At 40.8% G+C, this 9,304-nt stretch overlaps 1 pseudogene; it reads left to right on the forward strand.

Moving 5' to 3' along the window:
* The first annotated feature begins 3,464 nt into the window (after nucleotides 1-3,464).
* On the forward strand, nucleotides 3,465-6,074 carry LOC139451762 (post-GPI attachment to proteins factor 4-like; annotated as a pseudogene).
* Nucleotides 6,075-9,304: the final 3,230 nt, after the last annotated feature.

Here is a 9,304-nt window from a genome sequence, read left to right on the forward strand (position 1 = left end):
AGCCACAAGGGTGCGCTATCTCGTGTGACCGCCCTTGGCAGCAATCATGGCTCAATCACCAGCTGTCAATATACAAAACAGAATAATACATCAATAGGACAGTTTTCATGTAAAGATTAAGTATTTCTAAGCAAATTAAAGATACATATATCTAGATTTTGAACATATCTTTAAGTTGCTTAGAAATACTTAATCGTTACATGGAAACTGCCATCTTGATGTATTATAATGTATTGTATATTGACAGCTTGTGATTAATTGTTACCAGATGGCTCCAGCTGGGGTAGCAGACGACACATTTACCAACAATGGGGAACAGGGTAAAAATATGAGTAGGCTGGTTATCATCGAGCAGACGACTCACCAGTCTAAGATGTTTTGAAAAACCACACACTTAATTCTCAACCTTATCCAATGTTAATTCAACAATTCATCATATACTTAGGAGTGGGATATTCTGTTAATAATCTCTCATAATTCTGTTGAATGGTTCTGTACATTCTATCAATGTTTATTTGTACAAAGCTGTTTTATGTATGTACAGAGGTGAGACATTAATAAATTATTGTCTGTCTGTCTACAATGTATGCCGTACAATTAAACCGAGTACACGCAGGAGCTTCACATTGAGCTCATTGTTTTCTTTAAATACCGCGATCTGAGACACTATAAAGTGGTATTTAGGTAGACATAATACTTGTCTATAGATGTAAACACATTTGATGTTACATCTGTGATGTTCAAGTTGATTTTGACAGCCCGGGCCAAGTCGGGACAACACAAGCCAAACACTTCTGATAGAGACTATGTTAAGAATGTAGAGGGAAAAGGGCTTCACTTTGAGCACCTTGTTTTCTGTAAATATCTGAGACACTATGAAGTGGTATATAGTTAGATATAATACTAATATATAGATCTGAATGCATGGCATGATACATATATAAGGTTTAAGTTGATTTTGACAGCCCGGGCCGATTCGGGGCAAACACATGTGACAGATTTTCTTGAGAAAATACAATAAAAGTGCTTGACACTTCATAGTGTCTCAGATATTTACAGAAAACAAGGTGCTCAAAGTGAAGCCTTTTTCCCTCTACCTTCTCAGCATAGTCTCTATCAGAAGTGATTGGCTTGTGTTGAGTCCGACTTGGCACGGGCGGTCAAAATCAACTTTAAACGCACAGATGTATCTTCAAATGTGTTTACATCTATAGACTAGTGTTATATCTACCTATACACCACTTTATCATGTCACGGTACATCGTATTTAAAGAAAACAAGGGGCTCAAAGTGAAGCCCTTTTCCCTCTACATTCTCAACATAGTCTCCATCAGAAGTATTTGGCATATGTTGGGTCCGACTTGGCCCGGTCTGTCAAAATCAACTTTAAACACACAGATGTATCTTCAAATGTGTTTACATCTATAGACTAGAGTTATATCTACCTATACACCACTTTATGATGTCACAGATCGCAGTATTTAAAGAAAACAAGGTGCTCAAAGTGAAGCCTTTTTCCCTCTACCTTCTCAGCATAGTCTCTATCAGAAGTGTTTGGCTTGTGTTGGGTCCGACTTGGCCCGGGCGGTCAAAATCAACAGATGTATCATCAAGTGTATTTACATGTATACAAAGTGAAGCACTTTTTCGCATACTCTCAACATCCACTCTCAAAGTAGTGGGTGTTTCGCCTTAGCCAAAATTCCCCATAACCTTATAGATATAAACGTTGTATTTGTCATTTTAACTGTTACCATTTGATTGAAATCCTATTCTTTTGTAAAAGAAAATAACTTACACGTTTAGAGGCCTTCCAATCTTAAATCCTTGGTAGAAAACGAATGACAAGGTAGACACAATTGTATGGATATATGGATAACGTTATCCATAAAATTGTGTCTACCTTGTCATCCGTCAACTTCTAAGTAATGCCTCTCAAACAAAGAGGAAACTTACTCACTTACTTATATTGGTGATTTAACGTGTGCTTTCCGACTGCAAGCGTATGTCGCACACGGGCGCGGCCAGGCCATTTAATGTGTTTCGAAAAGGGGAAAGGTGAGTTTGTGCAACCCAGGAGGGGATTGTTGTTGCATTAAGTGTTTAAGAGGTCGCCTTCTGCTTAGGCAATTTCGGCTGACCTATCCCTCTTTGGGACTCCTGTGTGTGAGTAGGGTACACATATCTATTATGAGTTTGGTGTTCACATAATTTCTGTTTTGGTATTGATATGATTTCTATTTTCTTATATTGATATGATTTCATTTCTTTCCTTGGCTGCTCTGTTTATATACGTTCGAGTAGCTGTCCATCTCTCAGAAATAGAGTTAGTTTGGCCTTCGCTAATGCATCTCTTGGCTTTAGGAGATCTATGACAGATAGCGGATCTAACTGCAATTCTTGTTTTAACCTAGCCCGGGCTGGGGCATGGTCTTGACATTCTAGTAACAGGTGATCAATGGTTTCAGCCTGATTGCAAGATGAACAAACCTTGTCATAGTGCTTTTTGTGACCGAGTCTGATGCTTGAGATAGCAATTTCAATTTTCCTTTCATTTGAGTATGAGTTTGGCTTTTGTTGGACCTTGGGTTGAATTTTACATAGCCATCTGCCGATCTTACTTGCGTCCCATTGGGCTTGCCATCTTTCTGCTATGGAGGCTTTGCTTTTGCTTTTTATCTCTAGTTTACTGAAGGGAATAGGCTGTATATCCGCTTTGTCTAGAGCAAGCTTCGCCAGTGAGTCTGCTTTTTCATTTCCATGAATATCTATGTGAGAGGGGATCCAACACAGCTCCACCTGTTGCCCTTGCCCTTCGTCACCACTCGCCCCTTTCCGTAACCTGTCCCGAAATAACACGAGTTGGTCACGAATGCCGTGAAACGTGTAAGGGTCACAGCGCTTTCGATTTTTCGATATTCAAGGTAACATGTACATAATCATTCTGAGTAACAGACTCCGTGTTCAAATAGTTGAAATGTTTCCTGTAAATCTCTAAAATTAGCCTTGCCGACACCTTTCCAATATATCAATCTTGTTAATATTTAAAACAGTCAAGTGTTGAAATGAACAAAGTTTAATTCTCATTAATATGACATCCATTACGATTAGTTGATCGATATCAGTATGAAGGAAACCCGTCCCCACACACTCCTCAGTCAGGGTCACAGCTGTGCTCGCTTTCGATTTTTCGATTTTTCGATATTCAAGAATACCTGTACCTATGAGCAAGTCAATGACGACAGAGTTGTTTTTTTATCATCTTGAGTCAAAGACTCGCACACCTACAGGTGTATAACGAGGAGATCGAAGAAGCATTTTGATTGGATGGTTGTGTGACAAGGTGAAAACGTAGTCAGGTGATCAGGACTCTTAGAAGCATCGGTTGATGAGGCGGTAAGAATGACCAATTGCGGATTCGTTGGCTTTTCTGAGAGTTGGGAGTGAGTGCTCAGGACTCTTAGATGCATCGGTTGATGAGGAGGTAAGAATGACCAATTGCGGATTCGTTGGCTTTTCTGAGAGTTGGGAGTGAGTGCCTATAGTTTTACACCGCCTTTAGAAATATTCTAGAAACATCAGGGCGGGGGACACGAGAAATGGGCTCCACACAGTGTATCCATGTGGGGAATCGAACGAGCTAACGCTTTAACCACCCCATCGCCCCTCTCCGAGGGATAACACATTTATTCTGATATTGACTAAAAAATATAAATTGATCGATATCAGTATGAAGGAAACCCGTCCCCACACACCCCTCCCCCAGACTGAGTTTGGTTTTTCACCGCTTTGAACAGTATTCTAGTATTATCTCGGTTCGGTGTGTCTGCGTGAACGCCAAAACTGATACAGTTCTTAGACAGTTGCCATTTGTGAGTGAGTGAGTTGGGTTTAACGCCGCTTTTAACATTATTCCAATTATATCGCGGCGTGTCAGCTTAATGTTGGAGGAAAGCCCGAAGTGATGCAGGTCTAAGACGTTTACCACTTCGGTGAAACCCACGAGCACGGGTATGGTGCTGACAAACCTAGAAACATAATCGGGGTGTACCGGGATTCCAACCCACAATCATAGGTTTCTGGCGTGCCAAAGGGACGCAACTCTGCACAACGAATCTTGGCGCCTTAGACGACTGGGCCACCCGTAACCCCCTCCAACATTTTGAGTGAGGAATTATGTTGTACCGCTTTGAACAGCATTTCAGCTACATCAAGGCGTGTCAAATACTGGACGGCTGGCCCCCCTTCCCTGTGACCTTGACACAACCATAAATGCAACGTAGAATATGCAAGGACAGTTTTGGAAAGGTTTTGTGTTGGCTAATGTTGTCCTCCATTATCATTCAATGTTTCTTGACGTGCAAGAACTTTTTGAAATAGTTTACATGAATGACCAATGTCTTTTTAATAACCACCCACAATCACAATCCTTCAGCAGATCGTAGTCATGGTAGCAGTGGGCGATGGGGTAGCCAGGTGGATAAAGTGTTAGCTCGTAACGCCGAAGACCCTGGATCGAACTCCAGACCTTCCGCTCTCCCACAAGACCACGGAGACGGCCCGATAGTATAAGAAGAGGTATAAGAAACATAAGGAGCAGGAGTAAGGATCGGATTGTAATGAGCTTACTAATTATATACCTTATAGAGAATGCAATCCCGACCGCCCCTTATAATATATCATTCAATCCAATTTATGTATTGTACCCAAATGTTTTAAGATCCTATGAAGTGCTGCACTCGTATACCCCATGCACCCATGTTACAGATATATGTCTATTGAATTGAAATTTTAGGAAAAGGTGTGACATTTTTCATGTAAGATGGATGTTTACTTATATTTATTATTTGTTTTCTTCCAGGCGGTGCACAAAATGTGTGGACATTGTTCCTAAACAGATAATTCTTTTGTACGCTCTTACATTTCTCGTTTTCCTCCCTCTAATATGCGGCAATCTTCGCCATTCCTTGTACCACCTGCTTTTGCACGATGCAGACGAAGAAGAAACGCACCTGATTACTGAAAACGACAAGCGATTGGTCGAAAATGGACAAATCATCAAGAAGTACAACGAGTCTGTGATTCAAAACAGCCAATCGGGGCCTTCGTTACATTCTGAGGATATGGACGTGGGTATTACTGTGATAACGGTTTCGCGAAATCGGCACCGCAAGGGCGGCTACAGGCCTCAGTATCTTACTCAGGTTGTCGGACGACTGCTAGGTCTGTTGAATAGCACAGCCAAACATTCGAAACTGAAATACGGGTTGTTTGTTTGTAACGTCGATGACCATCCGGAAACTTATGACGAACTGAAGCCTTTGAAAATCCTCCTTCCAACTTTTCAAATGTATCAACTGAAACAGGATTCCAAAATCGACATTTTCGAAAAAGAGAAACGGGACTATATCTTCTGTTTGGAAGAGACTCTGAAACGAAACGCATTATATGCATTCTTGGTGGAGGATGACGGTTATGCCCACAAAGACCTGATTCCAGTTTTAGAACGAACCATTGACAGCCATATCGAACAAAAAGCAGTGTCGGAGTTTTCACCAAAAGTGTTACCTCGAAATGTGACGTATGTAAAATTCTACCACCCGGAACGGTTGCTAGGATACATCAGTTGCGAATGGGAACGCATTCCGGAGTTGATATCAGTTAGTTTCGTATTCGGAACACTGATGACTATGTTATACGCGCACTTTATTCTACAGAGGACTAGACATAATATTCGGATGATGTGGTTTGCTTGTGTTCTGTATTGCGGTCTTGTGGCGCTGTTCGTTGGGCGTGTCAACTTAATGGAGCTGCGCAGGGTGTCTGTGCAGACGTACCAAGTCACCTCGGCGCCATCTTGTTGCACGCCCGCCATGTTGTTTCCGAAACAGGGTGGTTATGAAATTGTGAAACGGTTGAGTGCGGTTACGTGTAAAAGAAGATATGGAAAAGATACGGCTTTGGAGGATATTCGTAGAAGATATGGTTACACGGCACTGATGGTCCAACCAAACCTTTTTAAACATATCGGTTTTATTTCGTCTCTACGGAAAGGAATTTTTGATCTGTTTTGATCTGACCCAAGTTGTTAAGTCAACGGCTGCATGGTTATTATTGAATCAGCATTCGTGTTGCCCAATGCCAAAATGTATTTTACTTCTTATAGGGAGTCAGCCCATCGCATCATGTCAATCAAACAACAGGATTGACCATTCAGAAGTGACACAGAATCCGCCATACTCTTTTACCAGTTTCCCAGATTTCTTTTTGTTTTATGTGCAGCGCAATTACCAATGAGATGTTGATCTAAAAATTCCAGCAATGAGGAAACACGCAAGATGGTAGAAATATTATATAAATATTTCATTATCTTGAAATATAGGTACATTCAGAGACAAACGAACGCATATTCTGGACCTACTCGTTACAATAGCCTGATTCACATTACATGATGCTAAAAATAGCGGTCCAATCAGTTTACACCAAATAGCGATAAGGGAGATTGGGATGGTGACGTCAATTCCGAAACGAGACTTTACTACCGAATGAATCCAGGGCAGATATGATACAGTGGATAATCGAGGGTGACACAATGCTCATTATTTTAACAGCCTTTCTTGCCATGCAGTATCAACTACTGAGCGTAACCATTACCTTGGTCCCAATTTTCGAAACACAGCTGAAATGAAATCAGAATGCTATACATAAATCCAGAGTTAGGTCCAGTGTCGTTTGAACACCTTTATCCAGAAATAATTAGCTTTACGAGATAAGGCAGTTCAGGCTTAAAACTCGAGCACTGGGAGTAACACATGCGGTATTTCCTGCTATCTTTTGATCAGTGTATTTAATACATTGTGAATGTCTGGGTTATGTTATGATGGGTTATATCAGAATAGGTTATATGGTACAGTAACTATTATTGTGACCTTACAGTCCTAGTAATGGATCCACATTGTTACGAAATTGCAGAGAAAGCTCATAAGTTGTGATACCATGCGATTATTGTCAAAAATGATCCCGACAGCCTTCATTCCACTGTTTCAGTAGTCCTGAGAGGAAGAGGTATACGGGATCTTTTTGGCCAACATGATATGCATAATTTAGGAATGGAGAAAAACGTTTAGAAATCGTTATGAAAGTTCAGAAATTGTCATGGAAGTTATCAGATGTGTTATATGAATATGAGTTAGACTTCATTTTCATTTTCTTTGTTCCAGGATGAAATGTGTTAAACAGGTTTGCGAAAAGTGTTCTCTAATTTTTGAACATGATCAGTCCTTGACATGCAGAAATCCATGGTGCACTGACAGACAGTCACGCATGCACGTGTCTCCCGTCTCGTGTACACGTTACGTCCTCTGCTGTTGACCAAACCTTTTTTTTCATTGGGAGATATAAAAACAGCACTGACATTCATCTTGGGTTGAGGACTTGCCCAAACTTCGATTTTTAGTTTCAGAAAAAAACGCCCACTTGTTTTGAACTTTTTAGCCATGCTTATGTATTTTGTTAATGGCCCTGAACTTTGAGTAGGAGAGAAAAAGGCCTGTTGTCGGGCATTGAAACATGTCTTATGATTTTCACACCTATATTTATATAGTTTCCCGAAGCATCAGAATGTGACATTTTCTGTTGGCCAAAAGGAGTCCGTAACCAACCTCGTCCTTTGTTGTTCTGTAGATCTCACTGGGGTCAGTCCTGTCCTACTTAACGGGCTTTCCAATTTAACAATATCCCCATCTAGAATTGCCAAATATATGACCAGATGTCGGTGCTGTTATGAGAGTGTACCAAAGGCCTGGCACACTTGAGTATGTATTTCCTGTTTAAAAAGCACAACTTTTTCAGTCCCTAGAATGACTATAGTCTTACGTCTTTGTTTCACACAATGTACCCATGTGGGGAATAGAACCCGGGCTTATGCGTGTCGAACGCTTTAACAACATGGCTACCAGACTACCATTCAGAACAGAGTGTAGTCCCACAAATACAAGCTTTATATTTATGACTCTATATTTATATTCAGTTTATCATAATATTTAATATTGGTTTGATTTTCTATTTCTGTGCCAGTTTATTTTAAAATACTATCGATTTACACTGAGGACTACTTTAAATGATCGTAAACCTTACAAAGCAATGACCGTAGTTTATGGTGAATGTATAGATGTTGATATAGTTTATTTAATACGAGTCTATCATATCTGTAAGGTGGGGCTTCACGTCGCGTTCAAGATTATTGAACTTTTACAGTAACGTGCATGAATGTGTGTGTCTGCTTATATTAGTCCGGACAAAGGCCGGTTTTGAAGTGCTAGCCCACTGAGATTCCATTCCACATTTTAACATGGATACCACTCTCGGAGACAGTATACTGACTCCGAACCGACCAGTCCTTGTTTTGTACAAGAGGTATGTTAATATACCGTTCTAACTGATACAATTGGGTACAGACGAGCGTATCACAATGTACCCGGTTCTATAGGAGAACCATCTTGCCGCGGTACACAATGTAAGGGAGATAACTAACTGTTAGTCCAGTCCAGTTTCCTCCCTTGCAGAACTAGGCTGAAATTTCGTGTCTATTACGACTGTTGTCCCCTCTATGTCCCTCCTACTGACCAATCAGATTCCACCTCTCATGTCACTTGCATTTGCTTCAAACAAAATGGCGGCGCCAAGTCAAGACGATCTGATCGATAATCAAGATCTATATTGTAATAAAACGGGTCTTACCTCGCGAAGGGCATCAAATCACAAGAGCACCTTATCTAATAACATGAAAATATTTGCCAAATATCTGTCGACGCCCAGTTTTCTATACCCATGCTTTGCAAATCCTTCAGTCGACCGAAATCTGCACGTTGAAATCCATTTTGTTTACAAACCGGATGAATAGTTCGTTACGCGATTTCGATTGGACTATGCATAGACTCGTTCGTCCAGCCAAACTCCGGAATAACATCCTAGTTGGGCAAGGGTGGAAAGTGGACTTTTATAGTCTGTCAACTCCCTTGCCTCAGGAAGATGGTCTCGAGTCTGACTGTAGTGTCGGTTTCATTTTTGTTGTATGTCAATACATATGTATGTATGACCCCCAAGTGCACACTCGCGCTGACGGGTTCGAATCTGGCACCTTCCGTTTTGTATACTTTGAGAACGTTCAGCGAACCTCAAATTTAATCCCTTCGATATAAGGCGACGGTATTTATCTCAGTATAATTCTTCATGATTAACTGAACACCGATGGAGATAAAGTGAAGCGTAGTGGTGTCCTGGTTCACAAGATCAAATTGCAGTA

The sequence above is a fragment of the Haliotis cracherodii genome, unplaced genomic scaffold, assembly GCF_022045235.1.
Source record: "Haliotis cracherodii isolate W230 unplaced genomic scaffold, xgHalCrac1.p SCAF_9, whole genome shotgun sequence".
NCBI lineage: Eukaryota > Metazoa > Mollusca > Gastropoda > Lepetellida > Haliotidae > Haliotis > Haliotis cracherodii.